The following is a 25,774-nucleotide window of genomic DNA, read 5'->3' as shown; positions in this document are numbered from 1 at the left end:
TTAACTACACTTCGACTACATTTATTTCCTATTCCTTCAGGTAAAGCTTCAATTTGACCCATCAATGAATGACATATTCTCAAAGAAGAGCAGCTCTTCCAGACCTGCAGTCCTGTTTCCAGGTCTCTTTATCATGCCTCTTTTTCTAGATAGTAATGTTTTGAATAGATTTAACTCATGAAATGGCCTTGGCAGCCACTTAAGCAAACTTCACAAACTCATATCTGATAGTAAACGCAGTTCTTCCAATACCTGGTAGTAGCAAATGCTGCCCAAATATCAATTTCCAGAAAAAGGACAGCATTTATCTAAGCCAGCCTATAATACTCTGCATCACCACAAAATTAAGATTATGTCCTTATAAAGCCCAGCACCTGAAACGCTAACACTTTTTATTCCATCTCATTTCACCTAAATTGGACCTTGTTTTTCTGCATACTTTATTTATAAATACTACTTGACAGCATGGTGTTTTATTTTACAGGTTTTATTGCTTTACAGGGACAGTATTTCTTACCACAGTTTAAATGAGATTTAAATTCAGATCCTGGATAAGACATGGAATGTACTGGTTACCAGCCTTGTTTATCATTACTTCAGATCCAGGAATAGAACTTTTCCAGCAGAACACAGAATCACTGAAAAATAGGAAGAGATGAAAGAATGCTAACCTACTTTCAAGCAAAGGCTAGATAGCATCCATACAGGATCTGCAGCAGAAAGAATTATCTACTGTCTAACTTAAAGCTTCAGTGAAAACAATCATTGCAGGAATATGGATTCTATTAGGGAGTCTGCTAGATATATGTGTAATGCTTATTATAGCATGCTGAATATTATATTTGACAATGGATTGCAGCTACTTGCCTCTATAATCCATTAGGACCATGGGCTCGCAAATTTCGGACGTAAGCTGATCCATGTTTCTATTTATTGTTGCAGGACCTCACAACAGGCCACTCCTTTCAGTTCTTACCTCTAAGTTCCACTTGACCTGTCCTTACCTTCTTGGATGTTTTACATATTTGGTTTAAATGGAAACATTATTTTTCTTCACATAATTGACATTTCCAATAAAATATTTAAGAAAAAGAAAAAAAAAAGAAAATGATTATAGGCCACAATCGTATAAAATGGCATCTGCCTATTCAGGCTGACACCTGAAAGTAAAACAGACCCTGGTAGTAGTTGCTTTCCCAGAGAAATGATCTGTTGCAACAAAGTACCTAAACAGTTGAAAGGACTATCAAAATCTAGAAATATAATGCATCATTCTTTACAAAAAATAATCTTGCAATAAACTATTACAAAAATCAATTATATATCATTAAAGTAAGGTGGGAAGCATAATTCTGTATGTATGACATGGATGCTGAAAGTCATCTACACAGGTCATATTGGAAGTTAGTTTGGTATCTAGTCATCTGATGAAGTCACTTTTCAGGGAGTCATGATGAAAGCAAGTTCCACTAGTCAACCAGTGCTACTTGAGTGATTTGATAGCTCGCTTTGAGGTTTTGCATCTCAGAACTGGATATATTACGTAAGTGATTGAGGCCACTGTATGCGGGGGTATGGAGTGGGGGGGGGGGTGGAGTGATTTGCCTCCCACACAAGAAACTTTTGCTTGTAATTGAATTTGGCTTCACTAAAAAGCAGTAGAATAAGGTGGTGCTAATACATTCCCAGTGAAAGATTCAGTTTAAGTGATTCAGACTTTCCTAGGAAAGAGCAGCAGGTCTGCTGTATCGACCTTAAATTGGGGCTTAAAACTGTTCTGTTCAACCTTTTTAAATTTACTACTTTAGTCCTACCACGCAGGAAAATGGTGCCGGGTATAATGTCCAACTGTGATGAATTCACCATTGAACTGCTGTGTGAAGAGATCTTATTTTGCCCATCACTTACTTGCATGGTATTTTGAGTAAAGTATTGCAACATGTTACAGAGAACCTACCATTGGCAAGCATCCTGCATTTCTCTGCATTTGTCTGCCAAGAACTTTACAAAGACTTGTTTGCATGCACAAGCTAGAACATGCAGTTTTCCATTTAAAAATATGTGACAAGATCATTTTTAATATGGTAATACTATGAGTTAATTCTATTTAACGCCCTCTGCTGAACACCTTTCCTTCAACTCTGTGGCAGGATACAAGGTTGTTAATACCTGATGAATTCTGTCCATGAAAATTAAAAGCTAAAAGCATTCAATCCAAAACTATATAAGCCACAGCCTTTCAGCTTTTAGGAAAAGTGTCAGGGTCAGGCATGTGGATTGGACTTTAGTAAACTTCCCCAAACAAAATTACCAAGTGGGCTGTCTACCTGATGAGCTTAGTGATCACCCCCCACATTACTCCTTCAGAAATGTGTAAACATACCCAAACCCTTAGTTTATAAGCAAACTAGGTATGAACATAAAGTAAACCCACAAATTCTTAACAGTATGTTAAAACAATGTAACTGGCACCCACTACAAACTCTAGCATTAGACCAGGCAGTTGAGATCTTCTATAGTACTTCTATGAATGTCCTTAATACAGTTGCTCCCATAAGAAAACTTACAGCTAATGCAAACTATGCCCCTTGGCTGACTAGGAGCAAACACCAACACTAATAATGACGACATAGCTTCTCAATTTAATCATCACTTCACAGAATCTGTTCTGTCATTATCTACCCAACTATCCAGGAATAACTCTATATTCACCCCCACTACAAGTCACAATAATATACCTTCCTTTACATTCTTACCCTTACCAACCTCCATAATTAAAAAACTACTCTTAAAACTGAAACCTACCACTCTTGCAGCCGATGGTTTACCTGCTAACTTCCTAAAAATAGCTAAAATTTATATATATATATATATATATATATATATATATATATATATATATATATATATATGGATTTACGGTTCTTGATCGAAATTTCACAATCTTGAACAAGAAACGTAGAAACCCACTTAAGCGAAAGTGCACTACATCGAAAATACACTTTCGCAAAAGTTGATTCAAAAACTACTTTAAACACTATTTTGCATGGAGGCAAGCCCCACTGCACCACCCCACACCCCTTAATATACTAACTCCGAGATCACACTACAGTGGGGAAAAGGATGTATTTCCTTATCCCCACTGTAATGTGCTTTAGTGAATCGGCTTTAGTGCACTGTTGATGTAGTGCACTTTCCCTTAAGTGGGTTTTATCTTCTGTTTGCTGAAAAAGTGTGTTTTCGGCAAACAGAAGTAGACCCATATATATATATATATATATATATATGTATATATATATATATATATTTTTTTTTTTTTGGTGGGTTATATCTCAGCAAAAGTTCAAAATTCCCTAGCACTGAACAGAACATTGCTGATGCCTATGGCCTTTAGGAAAGATGTTTACTAGTCAATTTTCAAGTGAGAACAGTGGGTTTATATTATGAGTAATACAAATGCTAAACAAATCTCAAAAGGGCTTACTTCAGCAAACATAAGAAGCAAAGTTGAAAAACAAAACTCAAATGGGCTTACTTAAGCACAGGTCATGAAACAGAACAAATCTGTTTTACATAACAGAAAGTCATCATCATCATTATAATCATAATCATCACCATCATCCCCTTTTTCCCTCTTTTTTTACATGGGGTTGGGATGTCATGTCAACTGTCACTATCTCTCATGATTCATTGCCACTCTCTTACCATCTTTGACAGTCTGTTTCACACAATCCATCCATCCATCTCTTTCCTGGACATCCCCAGTTCCTTTTGCCTTCTTCCTGACTGTCCCAAATATTCTCCTGTGTTACACATGTGCCCAGACCACTGTAATACATTTTCTTTGACCTTCCCTACAATTAGAGCTACTTGGGCTTCTGCTCCCATGCCCACATGTCTTCATGTGTCCGACAGGGTGCATCCTACCACCCTTATCAGGCACTTTGTTTCCTTCACCTGTGTCTTCCTCACCTTCTCTGCCTTCACTGCCCACATTTCTGTGCCTACAGTAGTACTGGTCATGCCACTGTTTTGTCCACCTTACTTTTCAGTTTCTTTGGCATTATTCTGTCACACACTCTGTACCACTTGGCTGCAGCCCCTCTGACTCTAGCCTTGATCTCCTCATTCAGACTTACTTCTCCTCAACCATCCCTCCCAGATATTTGAAGCTGCTCACCTGTTCCACTATTTTCCCTTCTAGCTCAATTCTCAACTTCTTCTGATTTCTCCCATTTGCTACCATTATAACTGCCTTATCTGTACTCAGTTTCATCCCATGTTCCTTCATTTTTGCATTTCATTTGCATAGCATCTGCTGATGTTCTTGCTTAGAGCCTGCATGTAATGTCACATCGTCTGCATGCAGCAGCATTGTCTATCTGCACAGCTGACCTGTTTACTAATGTAGTCCAGCATCAGTGGGCTCAGAGCTGAGCACTAATGCACAACCACTTCCACTGGAACCCCTTATGATGCCAAACCCTGTTTGTACTTTTGTTATTGGGTCCTTGTACATAGCCTGCACCAATTCTACAGTGTTTCTGGGACTTTGAACTATTGCAGGAATGCCCAAATCAGCTTTCTTGGAACCTTGTCATATGCTTTTTCCAAGTCTAGGAATGTCCATTTGAACTCTTTCCTCATCACTAATTGCTCCTCAACTATTTGTCTCACTTCAAACATCAAGTTAGTTATGCTGCATCCTGATCTGAATTACCCATCTTGCTTTCTACTACTTTGCGTATTCATTTATCAATCACCACCTCCAGAGCTTTCAAGCAGTGTGACAGGAGTTTGATACCACTATACTTCCCAGAGTTGTGAAAGCCACCTTTGCTTGTGTATACTGGCACATGCATGCTTGCTCTCCAGTCATTTAGGATATGTCTTTCTCTCCATACTGCTATGAATACCCTCCGGAGCCATTTCTCCCCTAACTCACACAACATGTTGATCATGTCTGCTGTCACCTCATCTGAGCCTGCTGCTTTCAATGACTTCCTTGAGCTCCTCTTCTTGCACTGTAGGTTGTGTCTGAGACAGTACAGTTTATGTGGTGTTTTTCTTCATTCAGAAGCTGTTGTAAGTACTCTTGCCATCTGTTTTTGATGTCCTGTGGACCTGTGAGAGCAGGTTGTTGCTGGCATCTTGTATGATGATTGCCTGTCTTCTTTATCATTTTATCTTTGCCTTGCAATCTGATAGTTTGTGCCATCTACTGAGTCACTTTCCAGAAGCTGGTAGTGTGCCTCTGATGCCTTGTTCTGTACTATTATAACTGCTCTCTTTCCCTCTTTGTTATCCAACCCATATTCTTTTGTTTGCCTGGTCCATCTTTTCTATCTCCCATTTTTGTTTCCTGCACTTCTTTTTTATGACTTCTGGGACTTCTGCATTCCACCACCAACTTTTTTATGTAGCTTTATGTAGCTTACGTCCATATCTGGCACAGTCGCACGTCTGTTCTATAGTCCACACACATGCTGTTTTGAGGTGCTGGTATTAGTCTTCAATTCACCTATTTCCTCTTCTTTCTGATGTGCTAGTACCATAATTCCCAACTGTCCAGATTTTTGCCTCATATTTTTGGTCTTTTTCTAGATTTTTGTGGCAAACCAATATGGACTGAATTCACTAAATAATGGCAGGCAGTTGAGTTTCAGACTTCATATCCTTCAGAAAATGCATAACACAAGACCTTTAATTCTAGCAACTTTGTAAGTTTATAAGAACAATATTTAAAATTTGTCCTTATTTTGGGGTCTTTGTTCCCCCATTATTTGTGGCTTTGTCCAGACTTGTTGTGCTAAGATGTTGAGAGATATGGCTAGAGAATATTTCCTTGAACTTTAAGTCTTTCCTTGAAATCTTATGCTTTCTCTTCAGTCAACTTCCATATCTTCAGCCCCATCTTTGTTGACCTTAGAGCCTTCTCTGCCCACTGATTCCAGCTGACTGTAGCAGCCAGTGGTTTATGCTATGGGCTGACTGTTTCACTGGAAATACCACTGCAATCACTGATTCTATTCCAATGTCTTTTCCTTACTATAAGAAAGTCTACCTGAGTTGCAGGTTATCCACTCCTGAATGTGATCTTTTGGCTGTCTCATTTGCTGAACCATGTGTTGGCCACCATCAAGCCATTTACCAGACAGAAGTCTTGAATGGCCTGTCCTCAGATCATGTTCTGCCTGCAAAGATATGTGTATTTAGGTACTCAATTTAAAACATCAATTCATGTTGTCCTGCTTTATCCAGTACATCCTGCAACTGCTGCCTGAATGCACTCTTTTCTGCACTATCCCAAACCTGATGTGGGGCAGAGGCTGAGATTATGAATAAGGTCCTATATTTACACTGAAGTCTGACTGCCGTGAGTCTATTACTAATTCTGATGACATCCCTCACTGTCTTCTGAATACTATCCCTTAACACAATGCCCACATCATTTCTAGTCTATCCTCCTCCAGACTGGATCTGAAGTCAAGTGGCTTTGCTGTACTGCGTTCCATCTTGTATCCTGGATCTAGAGGATGTCTTGTCTCCTCCTTATCATCTTGTCATCCACTTCAGTCCTGCAAGTGAACCTATATTGAGTGTAGCAATCCTTAGTTCATGTCCAGCTTTCACTCAACAGTGCTATCCCAGGTAACATAAGCTGGACAACTGGACACTGAACGGCCCGTGGCTTATTAACCCAGGACTGTTGGACTTCATGGCAGGCACACATTGGCCAAAAAGGACAGACCCCTCCCACCATTAGCATGGGTCCCTGGCATAGGGCAGATCCTCAACTCCCTTATCACAGGCAAATACCTATCCACATTTTTGGCAACATTAGCCAACATGACCAGATCAACTGTAGCAAATTTTTACATTGCTGAGTGGCTAGCCCTGCCACAGCCTGCAGTCTGTGACCATGTTCTCCTGCCTAGAGGATACTGTGCACCACAGATGCTAGTCTCTACAATCTTCCCCCAATAGACACCATTGAGCATGTTTTTGGAAGCTGGGTTGGACCCCACAGTGACATGGGGAGAACATGCAAACTGTATGAGTGGTGAATACCTTCACCATTATCCCAATTGTGTTTTGCTATTTTACATCATAGAAAGCACAGTACTTTTGGTAGAAGTTCACAAACTACCACTCAGGGTATATGCAGCAAATTCAGAAAACATTTCTTTACAGCCAGCTTCCTAAAGTCTGAAGCATCCTGTTTTCCAGCTCATTCGAAGATAGTAAAGTTCTGTATTTTAAGTGCTCAAAGTGTTTTTCAGTAACTCAAGTCACACACTGTCTTTACAGGACTTGTATATTTTTTTTATTCTAATCCAGAATTCCCCCTCAGGACTATTGAAGCTTCTTTCTCACTGTAGTTCCCTTTCCTTGTTACATAGCAGGGACCCCCCCCCCAGGCCAAAACTTTCACAAAGCACCAGACTGCACACAGCACACACATAAAGAATTTCATCTTCTGCCCTTATCTCACATAACAGGCTGCCTTCACAGAAATGTTGCCTCTCCTGGTTATAATTTTTAATTCATAATAGCAGAGGACTCAGATCCTCTGTGTTCAGACCCAATAAATAAATAAATAAATACAGCTTAAAACTTAAAATTCAACTGTGTGTGTGTGTGTGTGTGTGTGTGTGTGTGTGTGTGTGTGTGTGTGTGTGTCAGCACAGCCCATTTAGATTAACACTTTATTGCTTGGAAATTCACTCCAGCAAGCTAGCTAGGTTTTCACCTTTAATTCTTTCAGATATAGCTCTCATCTCAGCAACCTCACTGCAAGTTTCAGTAAAGTATGCGGAGTAATTTGCATAACCTGGTGTGGAAAGAGAGTTAAAAGTAAAGTAGGCAAACAGTCTAAAGACCCGTGACTATTGAAAAGAAAACGAATATGACTGATGAAGAATATGCGTTGAAGTTACTTGAATTTAAGCAAATGGATGGACCTAAAACAATAATATGAAGGAAACGTTTATAAACAGAGACAACTAAAGTAAATGATCAGCTAGCTAGCTATATTAAAGAAGCTAATGAATGTGAATCAGAAATGGTGGATGCTAGAATCTTCCATTGGATTCTATAGGAGCTTTGAGGAAAGAAAAATTTAAACTCAAAAGAAAAGTATTTTATATTGATAAGCTGAAAATCCTGAAAGAGAAGCACATATGCCTAGAGGACAGAGACTGTAGAAATAATATTCAAATTATTGGAATACCCAAAAAAAGTAAGGCCAAGATTGCTTGTCCTTTGTGTAGGACTAAATGGAAAGTTGAACTGAATCAGATGCTGGGTGAAGAGCAGGCTTATAAATGTTCCAAGGACAAACAGCTATAACATACTTTAGTGCGACTTAAGATATACATACTTAAAGACTACATACTTTTATTGCTTCAGAGACAGGTGAGCATCTACAAAGCTGGTGACAAGTGAGGGTTTTGACAAAGATTATTCTGTTCATACTAAGAAGCAAAAAGTGCAGTTTCTAATAACCCATTGCAGGCTACAGGGTATCCACATCTTCGCATATTTAGACCCTTATCTTTGCAGAGGCTTTTTCAAAGTTTCAGGAGTCTCTTAATTGTAAAGAGATCTCCTATGCAAGCTGGGATTCCAAGAGAGCATTCATAGGTTCATAGGTTCATAGGAGTTTACTAGGCCAAGGACCACAAGGGCCTTTTTAAGCCTCACCATGCATCCCAAATCTCTGACAAGTTCTAATACCCTTGATAAGTGTAAACATGGGCCTGGGAGATGAACCATTTACAGGTTACCCATTTGCATCAGAGACATAGGTGCCAAATCAGGGATGAATTTTCGATTTCCCATCCAGTTGTCCAAGTTGCATTTGAATTGGATTAGGGAGGAACTCTGCTTCACATGGATGAGGAGCCTACTCCATAGATGGGGGAGTCTCTTGGATACATATCTATCTCTCCAGCAGGTCCTATTTATATCACAGGCAAAGTTTAAGTCTTTTGAATGGGTAATTCTGGTACGGTTTGTTTTTTTGGATATGCAGGAGGTCCATCAGAGTGGGGCCTAACAATGTCCTGTATGCCAGGCATAAATCTCCCTTCAAAAGCCTGTAGGAGAGGGATAGGGCCTTGAGGCAGTCTGCACAGGACATTTTCCTTATGCCCTGTATTCTTTTAGTGAGGAACCTACCTCTGTGGACATTCCAGTTTTTGTATATGCCTGGTTAGGTACATTCCAAAGGGGCATTGTACTCAATGATAAGTCTGATGAATGCGGAATATAGTGGAACAATTACCTCCTTGGACTGAGATGCCATACCTTTCTTTATATGTTGTGCAACATAGAATGATTTCCTCACCACTGTAGACACATGATGATCAAAGGATAGATTGCTATCTATGTGTGTCCCTAAGTCCCTGACTACTGGGTCAACTCTAAGGGGTGTGTTGTCAATATGATACTTACCAGGAATGGATGACTTCCCAAAGGATACTATTATGCATTTCTTAGCATTATAGTTCATATAATTCAAAATTCCTTTTTGACTCCATCACACAGAATTGTGTTCCTGAGATATCTTCCACAGGAAAAAATAGATCTATATTTAGATCTGTTCCAAGGGTTTTCCACTCATACTTCGGTGACTGCTATGGAGTACCTCTGGATTCTGGGTCTCAGGACATCTATGAGTGTCATATTATCTCTGGTAAGACTCCAGGTGAGAAAGACAGGATGGTATCTGACGTCTCCTTGGACCCAGCACAAACACTAATTATCTTTACAGATTCCAGTTCTGGGGATTTGTGAGAAGAAAAATCACTTGGTGGAAAGATCAGATATCCCTGAATTCCAGGTCTCCCCTTCTCCTCTACTGTTCCAAAGCAGTCAGTCACCACAGATGCCTCGGAAGTGCTTGGGGAATATGTCAAGTGGGATAAAAGTACAAAGTTACTGGGACAACAAAGACAGACACAAGCACAAACGTAAAAGAGATGCTTGTTCTTAAGACACTCAACTCTCTGAATCACCTTTTGTCTCCCAGACTTTATTTTTTTTACAGACAGTACCACAGTGATATGGTACATAAGCAAAGGGGAACCAGGTCTTTACCCCCTTTGCAGGCTAGCCATATTATATAATACAGTCTCACTGTACAGATATCCTGCATTCCATCAGAGAAAAATTGTGTGACAGACAGATTGTGTAGGGCAATGGCAGACTCTCACAAATGGAAGCTAGATCAGAGGATCTTTCCAATATTTGATCCATTTGTGAGGAGTTCCTCAAGTAGAAATTTTTGCTTCCTTTCTGAATAATCAGCTGACAAAATTGTACTCCAGGACTCCATGCAAGAAGGTCTGAAAGACAGATGCCTTTCTTTTCTTTTCCTTGGAGAGGAATGTTCCTGTATACTTTTCCACTTTTTCCACTGATATCCAGGGTACTTCTGAAGATTCAGAAGGAATCTTTCAAGATAATTGCTTTGAGTCCCTTCTATCCCAGGCAATATTGGTTGTCACTTCTTTTGTTATTGTCATCAATGTTAATCAATAACATTATTCTACTTCAGCCCTACTACGTTGTAACTGTTAGACTACCCACAACAGATCCACCCTTATGCTGTTTCACCCCTTCTACTACCATCTTTCCTAACTAGCCTTCAGCATTCCGTGCCACCTCAAAAAGTGTAACATATTTTATGTACCCCAGTAATACTACTATGTAGTATGATGAGTCTGCTATGTCAAGAGACTTCAAAAGTGTTAAACCTCTTAATCTCCTAATTTTAGAAACTAATATAACAATGTAAAATATTATCATATTTTCTGTGATTTTTGTAACAATATTATAAACACTATGCTAGGACATGAATATGATTTTTACTATGTACTACATTAACCTATCTGCTAAATGTTAAAATTTCTTATCTTTTTGCTGTGTGTTAGATCTTGATATCCATAATCCAGTTACTGTTGATGTCTTCCTGTTTAATTTTTATTTTGGACTTCTGATTCCTGATTTGCTTTTATGTATTTTTTTCTGGAGCTTTTCTCCCCAGGCCTCCGCTGAAAATGGACCTACATACAGTCGGACTTCCCCGGAAAAGAAATGTAAAATAAATAAATAAAAAATAAAAATGTCTTACTGGTATAACGCAGTGATGTGTGAGAAAGCATACATACCATCTGTTTTACTCAGCAGCGTTTCAAGTAAATTTTTTAACTGGATTTGAGGCATTTTCAAATGAGCAGGAGGTCCCATTGTGCATGGGAGTGGGCAGGGGATGTGAGGAAGTGGATGGAAATGGTGAAGGATATGAGAAAGTGGAAACAGTATGAATTGCCACCTTGACCAAGTTGAAGCAGTTTAAATGTTTGGTGCAAAATGAGTACTTGGGCACATTTTGAGTGCATTTAAATCAGAAATAGAAAGCAGCAAGTAGCATGCATAAATGTGCTGGATGAAATATCCTGAAATGAACTAAAATGAATAGAAATGTCTTCTGTTGTAGGGCCCACTAATAATTTTTACTATATCGTGTATGTATTAATATGCTTCTAAAAACATACTTACATTTCAGGTTATATGGTTATATTAGGTATATCAGATAAAGGAAGTAGCTGCCTGTTTTGAGAGATGGGCTGCAGAAAAATGATTTGTGTTTGAGGGGAGAAAAAGAGATTTTGTGTTCTATCAAAATCCAGTCAGTTAGCCAGAATAATGTTTTGTCCTTGTTTAACAGAACAATGTGTAGAATTCATAAACAATCTCCTCTTTACACTAAGCAAATATGCACAATAAGCAGGAATGAGCAGGGTATGTGCAGTTCAGTAAACACAGCTAAAATAATATGGCCATCATATGCTAATGACCATATAATGAAGTTATGCATATGGCAATGAGGCAAAAATCATGGTGTAGTGATTCAGAAATGTTTAAATGTCATGCAGCAATGCTAAACCCACCTTAGATTTGTACATGATCAGATGCTCAATTTCAGGCAGTGTAAATTACTGAACAATATTATGGTTTCCATTCCATAGGTATTGTAAATCTGTATCTGTAAGAGGCTCTTATAGCAGCTGCTGAAGCCAATGATGTGCAAGGTCACCTGCAAGAGGTGCTGAGACTTCTGACCATGCTCAACATTTCATGCCCTCTGTGACACCAACATAGTGGACTGATGCCAGGTAGACAGGGACACCATGCAGGAAATTTTGGACATGTGCCTGCTTCATCTGCAGCCCCATGGGAGTTGTGATGTATCCATCCCAACAATACAGTGGATACAAAGGTATGTGTGGCTTTACGAGTGCTAGCAGGACCTATAAGGAACCTTTCAGCAACCTAAGGGGGACGCAGTGGAGGTATCTCAGGCATTTGCTTTGAGAATTTTCCATCAGTTGCTTGATGCTAAGCATCAACATGTAGAGGAACATATGTGGTTTCCATGTACCCTAGAAGAGAGAACAAACACCATTCAGGACTTCCATGCTATAGCCACTTCTATGAGGTACTGGGGTCCAGACACTGTACTCACATTTAAATAAAGGCCGCATCTGGCGAACAGAGACAGAGGTGCATAAACCACAAAGGGTATCCATCCCTCAATCAACTGTCAGGTTTCCATTAAAGCACAGAGTATAATCTACAATGTTTGTGCAGGCTACCCAGGCAGTTTTCATGACTCACACATATGTTACACATGTGACCTCTACCAAGGGTTTGTGAAGGGTGACTTCCCATTAGGACATCTTGTGGATGATTCTGGAAATGCCCTGGAATCCTGGCTAATGACACCATTCAGAAATCCTCATGACCAAACTGATCATAGAATGTGTCTTTGGGCTGAAGTCATGGTTGTACTGCCTGAATACATCCAGTGGTGCCCTGCCACATGTGCAAAAATACTTACCATATGCTATTTTACACAATATTATACTTAGGAGGCAGCTAGGGCACATACCTCTCAACTGCCCAGATTTTTGCAGAATGTCCAGCTTTTTGGCAAATATTTCTGGTCTGTACCACATAAAATTTGTGATTTTCTGGCAAACCACTGGGATGATCTGAGGATTGAAGTCACTAAATAATTACATATTTTTTGGTTTCAGACTTCAAATCCTTCAGAAAATGTATGTTAAAACAAACCCTGTTACTCTAGCAACTTTCTAATTTATAAGAGCAGTATTTAAAATATGTCCCTAATTTTGGGCCTTTGTCCCTCCATTTTGTTGGACTTTGTTCAGATTTCTTGCACTAAGAGTTTGAGAGGTATGCTATGGCAGGGTGGCCTCTTGCAGGGACCACAGTTCCCAGCACAACAGGCAGTGGCAGCTGAGACAGAGGAGGAGTCAGAGGAGGAGAAACCAACAAAAGGGGATGACCATGCCAGACAGAGGTGGGCACAGTATGCCATGGCACTAGCAGAGGCAGTGGACAGCACGTAGCTTTACAACATAACTATGCAAGAGCTAAGCAGATGCATACAAAACACCAGACCATGCTTACCCATGCATACACTGGCCAAGCCATGCACCAGACATAGGCAACCTGAATAGAAATGTAGAAAGAACAGTGTGCAGTTATTGTTGTTTTTGCAGGTGAGGAAGGGAGTCCATAAGTATAACATGAAACTAGATACATACAAGGTAAAAATGATGCATACAAAAACACCTGACTGTGCATACGCTGGCCATGTTGTGCATCAGACATGGGCAACCCAAGTAGCAATGTCCAAAGGACGGGTCACAGTTATCATCATTTTCACAAGTGGGGAAGGGAGTACAGGAGTGTATGCCGTTCACAGGGAAGTGTACGAGTGGGAGCATTGAGGTGTATAAAAACAAAATGTGCATTTAGGGGAAGTAGGGGAAGTGTCAGATCTGCTATGAGGTGGTTAATGATGAGAAGGATCGGGTTCTATAGATCTGTGTGATGTGCTGAGGGCTGTGGTATGTGTGTGTGTGTGTGTGTGTGTGTGTGTGTGTGTGTGTGTGTGTGTGTGTGTGTGTGTGTGTGTGTGTGTGTGTGTGTGTGCGCATATGTGCATGTGTGTATTTGCAGGAGCCATACCTCTCAACCTCTTAGCCCAAGAAATCTGGACAAAGGCCCAAAATAGTGACAGATTCTAAATATTGCTCTTATAAACTTAAAAAGTTGCTAGAATAGAAGGATTTGTGTTTTCATGCATTTTCTGAAAGATATGAAATCTGAAACACAAAATGTATGCTATGCTACTATTTTGTGATGTTTAGTGACTTTGATCCCTGCTGATTTGTCAGTAAACCACAAATTTTATCATAAACAGACTAAAAATATGAAGCAAAAATCTGGACAGTTGAGATGGATGGCAGGAACACAGCCTCATCACATTGTGCAACACGGTGCTATGACCTACTGACAGATACAGAACATTCTGGATACATCCACCCATGAGTGACAGCTGTGCCAGGAGTTGCACTGAGTGTCCCACAACATTGGCTAGATATTGGTGTGCTACCTGAGAGTGAGTGATAGACATCTGTTGGAGGATGTGCCAGTATAACAACAACCTTAACCTCTGGGATGACCTTTCCTGGGTGTAAATACATACACAATTGATGTCGCAGTGGATGTGGTAGAACTGCAGAAGCATGATCTCTCTTTGTCCACAGCCAGGTCGATTAAAATCTAAAGACATCACAGATGACCGGCCATGACAACAATCCCTCACCCCTGACAGATGGCCCAGAGTAGACACTGCATGGTCTAATGTGTTATTTATTCTATCCAATGATTCGGACATACAGTTCATGCATTCCCATATGTCAGCATGCACAGTATGGATCACCTTTACAGCCTCTGTCAAGCATGTGGTGGAACTCATCTGTGCCTCCACAATGGTCCTGCACATATCTTGGTTGGCTGCTACTGACACACTAACCTCCAGGGGTAGACAGTAAAAATACCTCTGGTAACAGCCCCTCTGCATGGAAGAGGCAGATTTGGATACATCTCTACTGGAGGCCATCACACTTCCTGATCCACAGTGTCATCACCAACCTGTCCACTCTCGGATAGTTGTGTGTCCTAGTGCAGGCATTGCGAATGTGTTCATAATCTGAGGAGGGGATCTGGGGGTCACAATCCATATGTCCACCACTCATTCTGCATCCCCTGACTGTGTCATGTGACCCCTGCCACCATCATCAGAGACTAAACATTCTCTATTCTCAGATAGGGGTAGTTCCACAGTGCTTGTGCCAGTCAAAGTTTCAACCGTAAAGTCAAAAAAAGAAAATATATCCCTCAGAAGTATGACCCAGCCCCGAAACAACATGTGCAACTGATATTATAATATCAACTATAAGCTATAAAGAGCCTAGTACCTACCTATGAACCTATAAGCCTATGAACAAATGATGTTGAGGTAGAACCATGGCCATACCTTGTGCAGATGGATGTTGCACCTGGATGCCAGATATACCAAAATGACACAAGTGTGGCACGCATTTTATAAATTTTAATTTGACTCACAGGTAAAAAAAAGAAGAATACTGGATAGCAATAATAGGACCACCTAGTGCATCATCAGTGGAAATTCTCTAGGACCTAGCCATCTCTACCACAACATTCAGTACCACACCAGAGGTGGTAATTCTGTTAAGTGAGGCCAAGAACTAATCAGTCTCCATAATGGGTGGTTCAGTAGATGGCCCAGCACCTGCTACCCTCTGTTCCTATGCTATGACTTCTGTTCTGTTTAGTGGCAGCATGGATTATATCAATCACTTCAATCCTGGCCACCAACAGCATTCACATTGTTGACAACTTCAAACCAGGTATGTTCATAAAAGGGCCATTTGGCAGAGATGGAAACTGTACCATGGAGAGAGAGGGCCTATACTTGCACCTCATTTTCCACCTCTATAAACTTGGGCTTATTGGTGGATGCAAATTTTAGTGCCAATTTTTTTGGCATATCTTTGAGGGTTTGGAAAACACTGGAATTAACTGTGGCCTCACATACGTGTTACAAATCCCAACATACCTACTAAAATAATAGTCCAGCTGCTACACTTTAGGAGGGCATCTACAAAACAATCTATACTTGAATGTCAGACATTATAAAACAGCATCCTAAGCATTATCACCCCTCCACAAAAAATACTAGAACATGACTACAAGTTAACAGGCATGCAACTTAGCACGTACAATGATCTTTTACCACATCCTTGGTAGAAATTCTTTAAAGTGTAAGTTACCCAGCATTACAGTGCTGTATAGCACACTTTAATGTTGATGCAACCCACAGTAATGTGACTGCATTCCACAATGGTCAGTACACTTGCAATATATCCTATCAGAGAACCTGGCCAATTCATGCAAATAAGCAGAAAAAATGAATTGCACTTGTACGCCTTACAGTAAATAGCACACAAAAACTTATTTGCTTGTCCAAAGAAGTACGTGTAGAAGCAACATACCTTATAGAAGCAGATAAAGGTATTACATAGCAAAAACTGACTGCAGTAGGAGACCTGCAGATTCAAACAATGTGTTAATCTTCTGAGGCACTGCGATGTTCAGTGGCTCAAGTCATGATTTTATCATTATTGATCTTTTGTTGACCGGGTTAATCCCATTAGGCTAGCAGCCTCTTTTCAGGGGAGACCTGAGGTGGTATTTATAGTACTAGATGTAGTATTATCATGTAGATTACCCCCCTGTGTATGATTAGAATGCTAATTAAGGCTCAGCTCATTATTGTTTCTGAATCACTCAGTTTGAATGCTAAGTAACCTGATAAACGTCTAGAGTTCTACACAATGCCATGCACACACCTGAGTGTTGGCATTAAGGTTTACGTATGCGTGGAAAACCCAGATTGCAAGGACTGAGAAATTGTTATGCTGGTACTTCTCAAGTATACCTCATTACTGAGTAACTTTCCTCAATATAAGCTTTAAAGAGCTACATTCCTCGCTTTCCATATTGAAAGGGTCTGTCACACTTTCAAATGTTAGCAATATTTCTAACTGATATCCATTACACCGACTGATATTAATTCATCAAAAGAACATTTTATAAGTGTAACATGGTATATCACAGAATAAAACATACAGCTACAGCAACCATGCAGCAGTTCGTTAATATTCCAAAGCGAAATAATCCAAAATATTCAAGCTCCAAAAAATAAAAGCAAAGTCCTTCAAATATATAAAAAAACAGTTAAAGAAGTTTATTGTGCACTCAGTCGGTGGTAAGCGCTTTCACAAAATGCTTCATCAGACCATGGCGAACTGAGTATCAAAGTAAATTTAAAAACAATGTTACCAATCAAAAAACATCAAAAAAACACGTCATTTCCTTTACAACATAACATTTATGGTTAAAGTAAGCATCATGACTGTTCAAATACCATATAATATCCAAATTAAGAAAACGACATTTCTAATAAATATTAAGACAGATAATCCTAAAAACATACTTCAAAGAGTCTCCACGGAAGCATTAACCAGCGCTTCAAGTATGAAATTCAAACATATTCATAACACTGCGTTTCCACAAACACACGAACCTTATACAGGGACCCATAATAAACATATATCATCATACTATCAATTCATAAATAAAACCATAGTATATACCAAAGTCCCATAAGTAACAATATTAAACAAACTATAATAATTCTATATATATATTCTCACAAACCTTAGTATGTGGAAATTTTGCAGAGCTGCTTCAATAGACACCTAAAAACCCTTACAACTTCAAAAATATATAAAAAAACATTAACGACATTCCCTTCCCTTAAAAATCCATTCAACAAGTTCATTTAACTTAAACAATAATGTACATATATATATATACAAAGCCATATACCCATACATGGCTAGATATATTAATGTAACACATAAAAGTCTTAATGCACGATAATAAATTATTAAATCATTAATTATTATTATTTTTAAGATGGCATATCATAAAAACAGTATTTAAATAATAACTGTCAAGCATCAAAAAAATATAAAAAATGCTCTTAGGGGTTAGAACTTATCGATATACAACATATGCAAACTATTGACTAACGTCCATACATAGATGAATTTACATATGAGAAGTTAGAAATCAACCTATAGTTTCTGACTCCATGTCCAATTTCAGAAAAACCTATTAAAAAGAAACACATTGATTATGTCTCATTAAAACAAGTATATATATATATATATATATATATATATATATATATATATATATATATGTATAAAGATAAACATCTAACTATCACAAAAATTAAAATACTCAATCTATGTCTATAAACATATGGAAATATGAACATATAAACATATGAAAGTAGGATAAGCATTAGCATTATATGACTACCTTACTCTGAGGCTCTTTGTACGAAGAACTGGTTTAATAGATATTCTTTCATCCAAACCCTTCCCCGTGTCAGCTCTGAGATGAATAATCCACTTCATTTCTTTTTCCTCAGTTACATTACTTACACTCCCCCCTCTATAATTAGGTTTAATGGTTTCAATAACCATAAATTCAAATATATGCGTGGGGCCTGTTGTCATTACATGCTTGGCTAGGGCATTAGTAATGATTCCTGTTCTAATATTATATAAATGTTCCCTAATCCTATTTTTAAAAAGTCTATCTGTCGTTCCAACATAAAATGAGAGACATTCAACACATGTCGCTAAATAAACATGCTGTGTATCACAACTAGCTCTACAATTAAATCTAAATTCCTTACCAGTGCCAGGATGAACAAAACTCCCTGATCCGTTGATGTATAGACAATAGTTACAGGCTCCACACGGAGATGTCCCTACTATATCCAAAGCTTCTCTATTAGCACGTGGGTAACATAGCATCCTTTTAATATTCTTTGTATTTTTATATCTGAATTTAGGTTTATTTCCAACTACTTCAGCTATCTGTGGATCAGTAAGCAAGACCCCCCAGTGTCTCTTAAAAATGCTATAAATATTGTCCCTATCCTTTGTATAAAACATAGGTATTTTAACCTCAGTATCTGATTCAGATCTAATATAAGAATCACATTCAGTCTGTTTAGAAAAATAAGGTTTAGCTCTATTTTCTCTCAGAGATTCAATACCAGAGAGCCCTTCATTCAAATCATTAGAACTATATCCTCTGTGTTTGAACCTATCCTTCAAGTCATTCAACTCAGTATCAAAACCTTCATTTGTATTGTTTAACCTAGATATGCGCATCGCCTGACCTTTAACCACATTCCTAAAAACATAGTTAGGGTGCATACTGCTTCTATGAAGCAAGGTGTTCCTATAGCACTTCTTCCTGTAGACACAGGTATCAAATGAACCATCACTTAACCTCTCAATACTTATATCAAGAAAATCAATCTTCCTTTCAGAAGCAGCCATAGTAAACTTCAAATAATTAGTGCCTTGGTTCATCTGTCTAACAAAAGTTCCTAACTTATCTAAGGTGCTATTCCACAAAAGAAAGACATCATCGACAAAACATTTATAAAATATAACATGTCTCTCATATAATTTCATTTTCTATAAAATATCCTCCTCCCACATAGCAAGGAACATGTTGGCGTAGCTATTGGAAACAAGATGTGCCCATAGCCACGCCATCACGCTGCAGGAAGGTCGTGCCTCCAAACATAAAGACATTATTTTCCAGGACTATTTCCAAAAAGAGGCATATAAGATCTCTTAGTCTTTCATCATATTCGCTATGCCTTTCAAGATACCATTTCACATAATTCACACCTTCAAAGTTTGGAATGACAGTAAAAAGCGATTGCACATCTAAAGTCACCAATAAAAAATCATTTCTGTCCTTTTCAATGTTAGTACTAAACACATATAATTCTTTCAAAAATTGTTGTGAGTCTCTCAAAACATTCAAATTATCATTTACAAGAGGCCGTAAATGCTTCTCAATATACACTGAAAATGGTTCAGTGCACCACCCCCTCCCTGACACAATAGGTCTCATGGGAGGGTTGGTGCTATCCTTATGAATTTTGGGTAGGCCATTTATCACTGGGATAATAGGGCTCTATACATAAAGAAATGTATACAAATCTCTGGTAATGTCACATGATCTTACCAAATCATCCAACATAGATTTAATATTACATATCTTATACTCTATATCTATTTTATCTATAACACCATAAAACTTGTCATCATCCAACATTTTAAACATCGATAGTTCATAATCATTACTATTCATAAGCACAACTGGTCTACCTTTATCTGCTGGATGTATAGTCACAGTAGTATCAGCTTGTAACCTTTTCAAAGCTTCACTTTCATTATAATTAAGGTTGTTCCTCTTATCAAAAGTAAAACCATAAAGATCCTTGTTAAAATATTTATGTAAATCATCTTCAACCATTTTATCAAAAGCATAAACCAGAGGGTGTTGGTTAGGCATATAAGTACTAGATCTCTTAAACGCATTCGGACCTGCTGTCCCATCATTTCCCATTTCTAGTTTCAATAAAACATTCCTAGAAAAAGTCTTCAGATCAATAATTATATCAGTAAGCTGGCTAGTAGTTGTAGGAATAAAACCTAGCCCTTTATTAAGGACAGCACACTCATGTTGGTCCAAAACCTTACTAGAAATATTCCAGATCAAGTTGTCCCTGTATAATTCCACATTTTCTTCAGGGTACGCCTGTTTGCTTTTTCTGGTGACATCTTCCGTTTTTGTCTCCCACGAATGATTGAACATCCTCTCATCATCGTTTTCTCGAACATAGCTATAGGTAAAGGGAATTGATGAAAAACCCCTGATTTACTTAGTTCAGTGGAATTATTAAACTTCGGACGTACATCAGATGACATAACTTCATTGTATTCAGAATCTATAGGCTGTATATCATCATTGCAAAGCACTGAACAGTTAGTTGTGGTAGGGGGGACTTTTATCAAAACTTTATCAGAGGTATTAACTCTACTCTTCGATATAGTAGATATTCCTCTAGTCTCAGTATTCCCATCATGAGAGACCAATATTACGTTAGGATTAGTATAATTACTGTTCACTAAGCCAGTTCTTTCACTAGCAACTTCATTACGTTTATCATTAAGAGAGTTATTAGCAACTTCATCAGGGGGGTTTCATCAATTCCCTTTACCTATAGTAATGTAATATTGGTGAAGTTATGTCATCTGATGTACGTCTGAAGGTTAATAATTCCACTGAACTAAGTAAATCAGGGGGTTTTCATCAATTCCCTTTACCTATAGCTACGTTCGAGAAAACGATGATGAGAGGACGTTCAATCAGTCGTGGGAGACAAAAACGGAAGATGTCACCAGAAAAAGCGAACGGGCGTACCCTGAAGAAAATGTGGAATTATACAGGGACAACTTGATCTGGAATATTTCTAGTAAGGTTTTGGACCAACATGAGTGTGCTGTCCTTAATAAAGGGCTAGGTTTTATTCCTACAACTACAAGCCAGCTTACTGATATAATTATTGATCTGAAGACTTTTTCTAGGAATGTTTTATTGAAACTAGAAATGGGAAATGATGGGACAGCAGGTCCGAATGCCTTTAAGAGATCTAGTACTTATATGCCTAACCAACACCCTCTGGTTTATGCTTTTGATAAAATGGTTGAAGATGATTTGCATAAATATTTTAACAAGGATCTTTATGGCTTTACTTTTGATAAGAGGAACAACCTTAATTATAATGAACGTGAAGCTTTGAAAAGGTTACAAGCTGATACTACTGTGACTATACGTCCAGCAGATAAAGGTGGACCAGTTGTGCTTATGAATAGTAATGATTATGAACTATCGATGTTTAAAATGTTGGATGATGACAAGTTTTATGGTGTTATAGATAAAATAGATATAGAGTATAAGATATGTAATATTAAATCTATGTTGGATGATTTGGTAAGATCATGTGACATTACCAGAGATTTGTATAAATTTATTTATGTAGAGAGCCCTATTATCCCAGTGATAAATGGCCTACCCAAAATTCATAAGGATAGCACCAACCCTCCCATGAGACCTATTGTGCCAGGGAGGGGGTGGTGCACTGAACCATTTTCAGTGTATATTGAGAAACATTTACAGCCTCTTGTAAATGATAATTTGAATGTTTTGAGAGACTCACAACAATTTTTGAAAGAATTATATGTGTTTAGTACTAACATTGAAAAGGATAGAAATGATTTTTTATTGGTGACTTTAGATGTGCAATCGCTTTTTACTGTCATTCCAAACTTTGAAGGTGTGAATTATGTGAAACGGTATCTTGGAAGGCATAGCGAATATGATGAAAGACTAAGAGATCTTATATGTCTCTTTTTGGAAATAGTCCTGGAAAATAATGTCTTTATGTTTGGAGGCACGACCTTCCTGCAGCGTGATGGCGTGGCTATGGGCACATCTTGTGCCAATAGCTACGCCAACATGTTCCTTGCTATGTGGGAGGAGGATATTTTATATAAAATGAAATTATATGAGAGACATGTTATATTTTATAAACGTTTTGTCGATGATGTCTTTCTTTTGTGGAATAGCACCTTAGATAAGTTAGGAACTTTTGTTAGACAGATGAACCAAGCCACTAATTATTTGAAGTTTACTATGGCTGTTTCTGAAAGGAAGATTGATTTTCTTGATATAAGTATTGAGAGGTTAAGTGATGGCTCATTTGATACCTGTGTCTACAGGAAGAAGTGCTATAGGAACACCTTGCTTCATAGAAGCAGTATGCACCCTAACTATGTTTTTAGGAATGTGGTTAAAGGTCAGGCAATGCGCATATCTAGGTTAAACAATACAAATGAAGGTTTTGATACTGAGTTGAATGACTTGAAGGATAGGTTCAAACACAGAGGATATAGTTCTAATGATTTGAATGAAGGGCTCTCTGGTATTGAATCTCTGAGAGAAAATAGAGCGAAACCTTATTTTTCTAAACAGACTGAATGTGATTCTTATATTAGATCTGAATCAGATACTGAGGTTAAAATACCTATGTTTTATACAAAGGATAGGGGCAATATTTATAGAATTTTTAAGAGACACTGGGGGGTCTTGCTTACTGATCCACAGATAGCTGAAGTAGTTGGAAATAAACCTAAATTCAGATATAAAAATACAAAGAATATTAAAAGGATGCTATGTTACCCACGTGCTAATAGAGAAGCTTTGGATATAGTAGGGACATCTCCGTGTGGAGCCTGTAACTATTGCGTATACATCAACAGATCAGGAAGTTTTGTTCATCCTGACACTGGTAAGGAATTTAGATTTAATTGTAGAGCTAGTTGTGATACACAGCATGTTGTCTATTTAGCGACATGTGTTGAATGTCTCTCATTTTATGTTGGAAAGACAGATAGACTTTTTAAAAATAGGATTAGGGAACATTTATATAATATTAGAACAGGAATCATTACTAATGCCCTAGCCAAGCATGTAATGACAACAGGCCCCACGCATATATTTGAATTTATGGTTATTGAAACCATTAAACCTAATTATAGAGGGGGGAGTGTAAGTAATGTAACTGAGGAAAAAGAAATTAAGTGGATTATTCATCTCAGAGCTGACACGGGGAAGGGTTTGAATGAAAGAATATCTATTAAACCAGTTCTTCGTACAAAGAGCCTCAGAGTAAGGTAGTCATATAACGCTAATGCTTATCCTACTTTCATATGTTTATATGTTCATATATCCATATGTTTATAGACATAGATTGAGTATTTTAATTTTTGTGATAGTTAGATGTTTATTTTTATATATATATATATATATATATATATATATATATATATATATATATATATATTAGTTTTAATGAGACATAATCAATGTGTTTCTTGTTAATAGGTTTTTCTGAAATTGGACATGGAGTCAGAAACTATAGGTTGATTTCTGACTTCTCATATGTAAATTCATCTATGTATGGACGTTAGTCAATAGTTTGTTTATGTTGTATATCGATAAGTTCTAACCCCTAAGAGCATTTTTTATATTTTTTTGATGCTTGACAGTTATTATTTAGACACTGTTTTTATGATATGCCATCTTCAAAATAATAATAATTAATGATTTAATAATTTATCGTGCATTAAGACTTTTATGTGTTACATTAATATATCTAGCCATGTATGGGTATATGGCTTTGTATATATATGTACATTATTGTTTAAGTTAAAGGAACTTGTTGAATGGATTTTTAAGGGAAGGGAATGTTGTTAATGTTTTTTTATATATTTTTGAAGTTGTAAGGGTTTTTAGGTGTCTATTGAAGCAGGTCTGCAAAAGTTCCACATACTAAGGTTTGTGAGAATATATATATATAGAATTATTATAGTTTGTTTAATATTGTTACTTATGGGACTTTGGTATATACTATGGTTTTATTTATGAATTGATAGTATGATGATATATATTTATTATGGGTCCCTGTATAAGGTTTGTGTGTTTGTGGAAACGCAGTGTTATGAATATGTTTGGATTTTATACTTGAAGCGCTGGTTAATGCTTCTGTGGAGACTCTTTGAAGTATGTTTTTAGGATTATCTGTCTTAATATTTATTAGAAATGTCGTTTTCTTAATTTGGATATTATATGGTATTTGAACAGTCATGATGCTTACTTTAACCATAAATGTTATGTTGTAAAGGAAATGATGTGTTTTTTGATGGTTTTTGATTGGTAACATTGTTTTTAAATTTACTTTGATACTCAGTCCGCCATGGTCTGATGAAGCATTTTGTGAAAGCGCTTACCACCGACTGAGTGCACAATAAACTTCTTTAACTGTTTTTTATATATTTGAAGGACTTTGCTTTTATTTTTCGGAACTTGAATATCTTGGATTATATTGCTTTGGAATATTAACGAACTGCTGCATGGTTGCTGTAGCTGTACGTTTTATTCTGTGGTTTACATTTGGCATTTTTTACAGCACATCATTTGCCTATAGGAGTGTGGCTGCCTTTATTTTCATTGTAACATGGTATATGTTAACCACACTGTGAGCTTCCTAGATGAAGGTGTTGGTAAGCTTTTAGTAAGTGTTCGACATGTTAACCATTTGTGTAACTATGAGAGCTGGTATTCCAGTCTATAGATGGAAGGTTGAAAGTGAGACCAGGAGTCATGCTGTCTTTATCCATCTGATGATGGAGTTGTTGTTGAGCATTTATTCTCTACAGCCAGGAGAGGGATGGAGGACTGCCATGTTTCACACCTTTAAGTGCCATTTGAACCTTGATAATGCACTAGGTATTTTTTTATTACTTTGAACCCATCACACAAATGAAGTGCCCATCATTGTGCGAAGGCTGAAACATATTAGAAATTATTTGTGTGCTAATTCTATGACATTTTGTCTGAGATCTTTAGATGAGACAAGTATGGCTGACCTCCTTGGCCAAAGGAAGGCTGAAATTAGGGCATGATCACTATCTCAGTACTGTAAATATACCATATTTTAGTTAAATAGCTTGCCAATATGTCACCATCCCATGTGTCAATAAGCCCATTTTTATATTTGCAGTGCCGAAACTGATTGAAAGGAATGGAGAACTACAAATGGACACACTAAAGTGCCTGAGGAAACACCAAGATAAGTGTAGTTGCTGACATGAAAGATGTGTCTGTTTGCATAGTGATCAGTAGCAACTAAAAATAAGGGTAATCACATTCATAGAGCAGGAAAACATTTGTCATTGCTGGCATTCCTTAATGAAATTAGTATGACTGTGTGAAGTTTCAGATTTGATTT

This window comes from Protopterus annectens, chromosome 3.part0 (genome assembly GCF_019279795.1).
Source record: "Protopterus annectens isolate FY-2018-M chromosome 3.part0, PAN1.0, whole genome shotgun sequence".
In the NCBI taxonomy this organism is placed as follows: Eukaryota; Metazoa; Chordata; order Ceratodontiformes; family Protopteridae; genus Protopterus; species Protopterus annectens.
The sequence above is the reverse complement of the archived record's forward strand: the minus strand, read 5'-3'. Positions refer to the sequence as shown.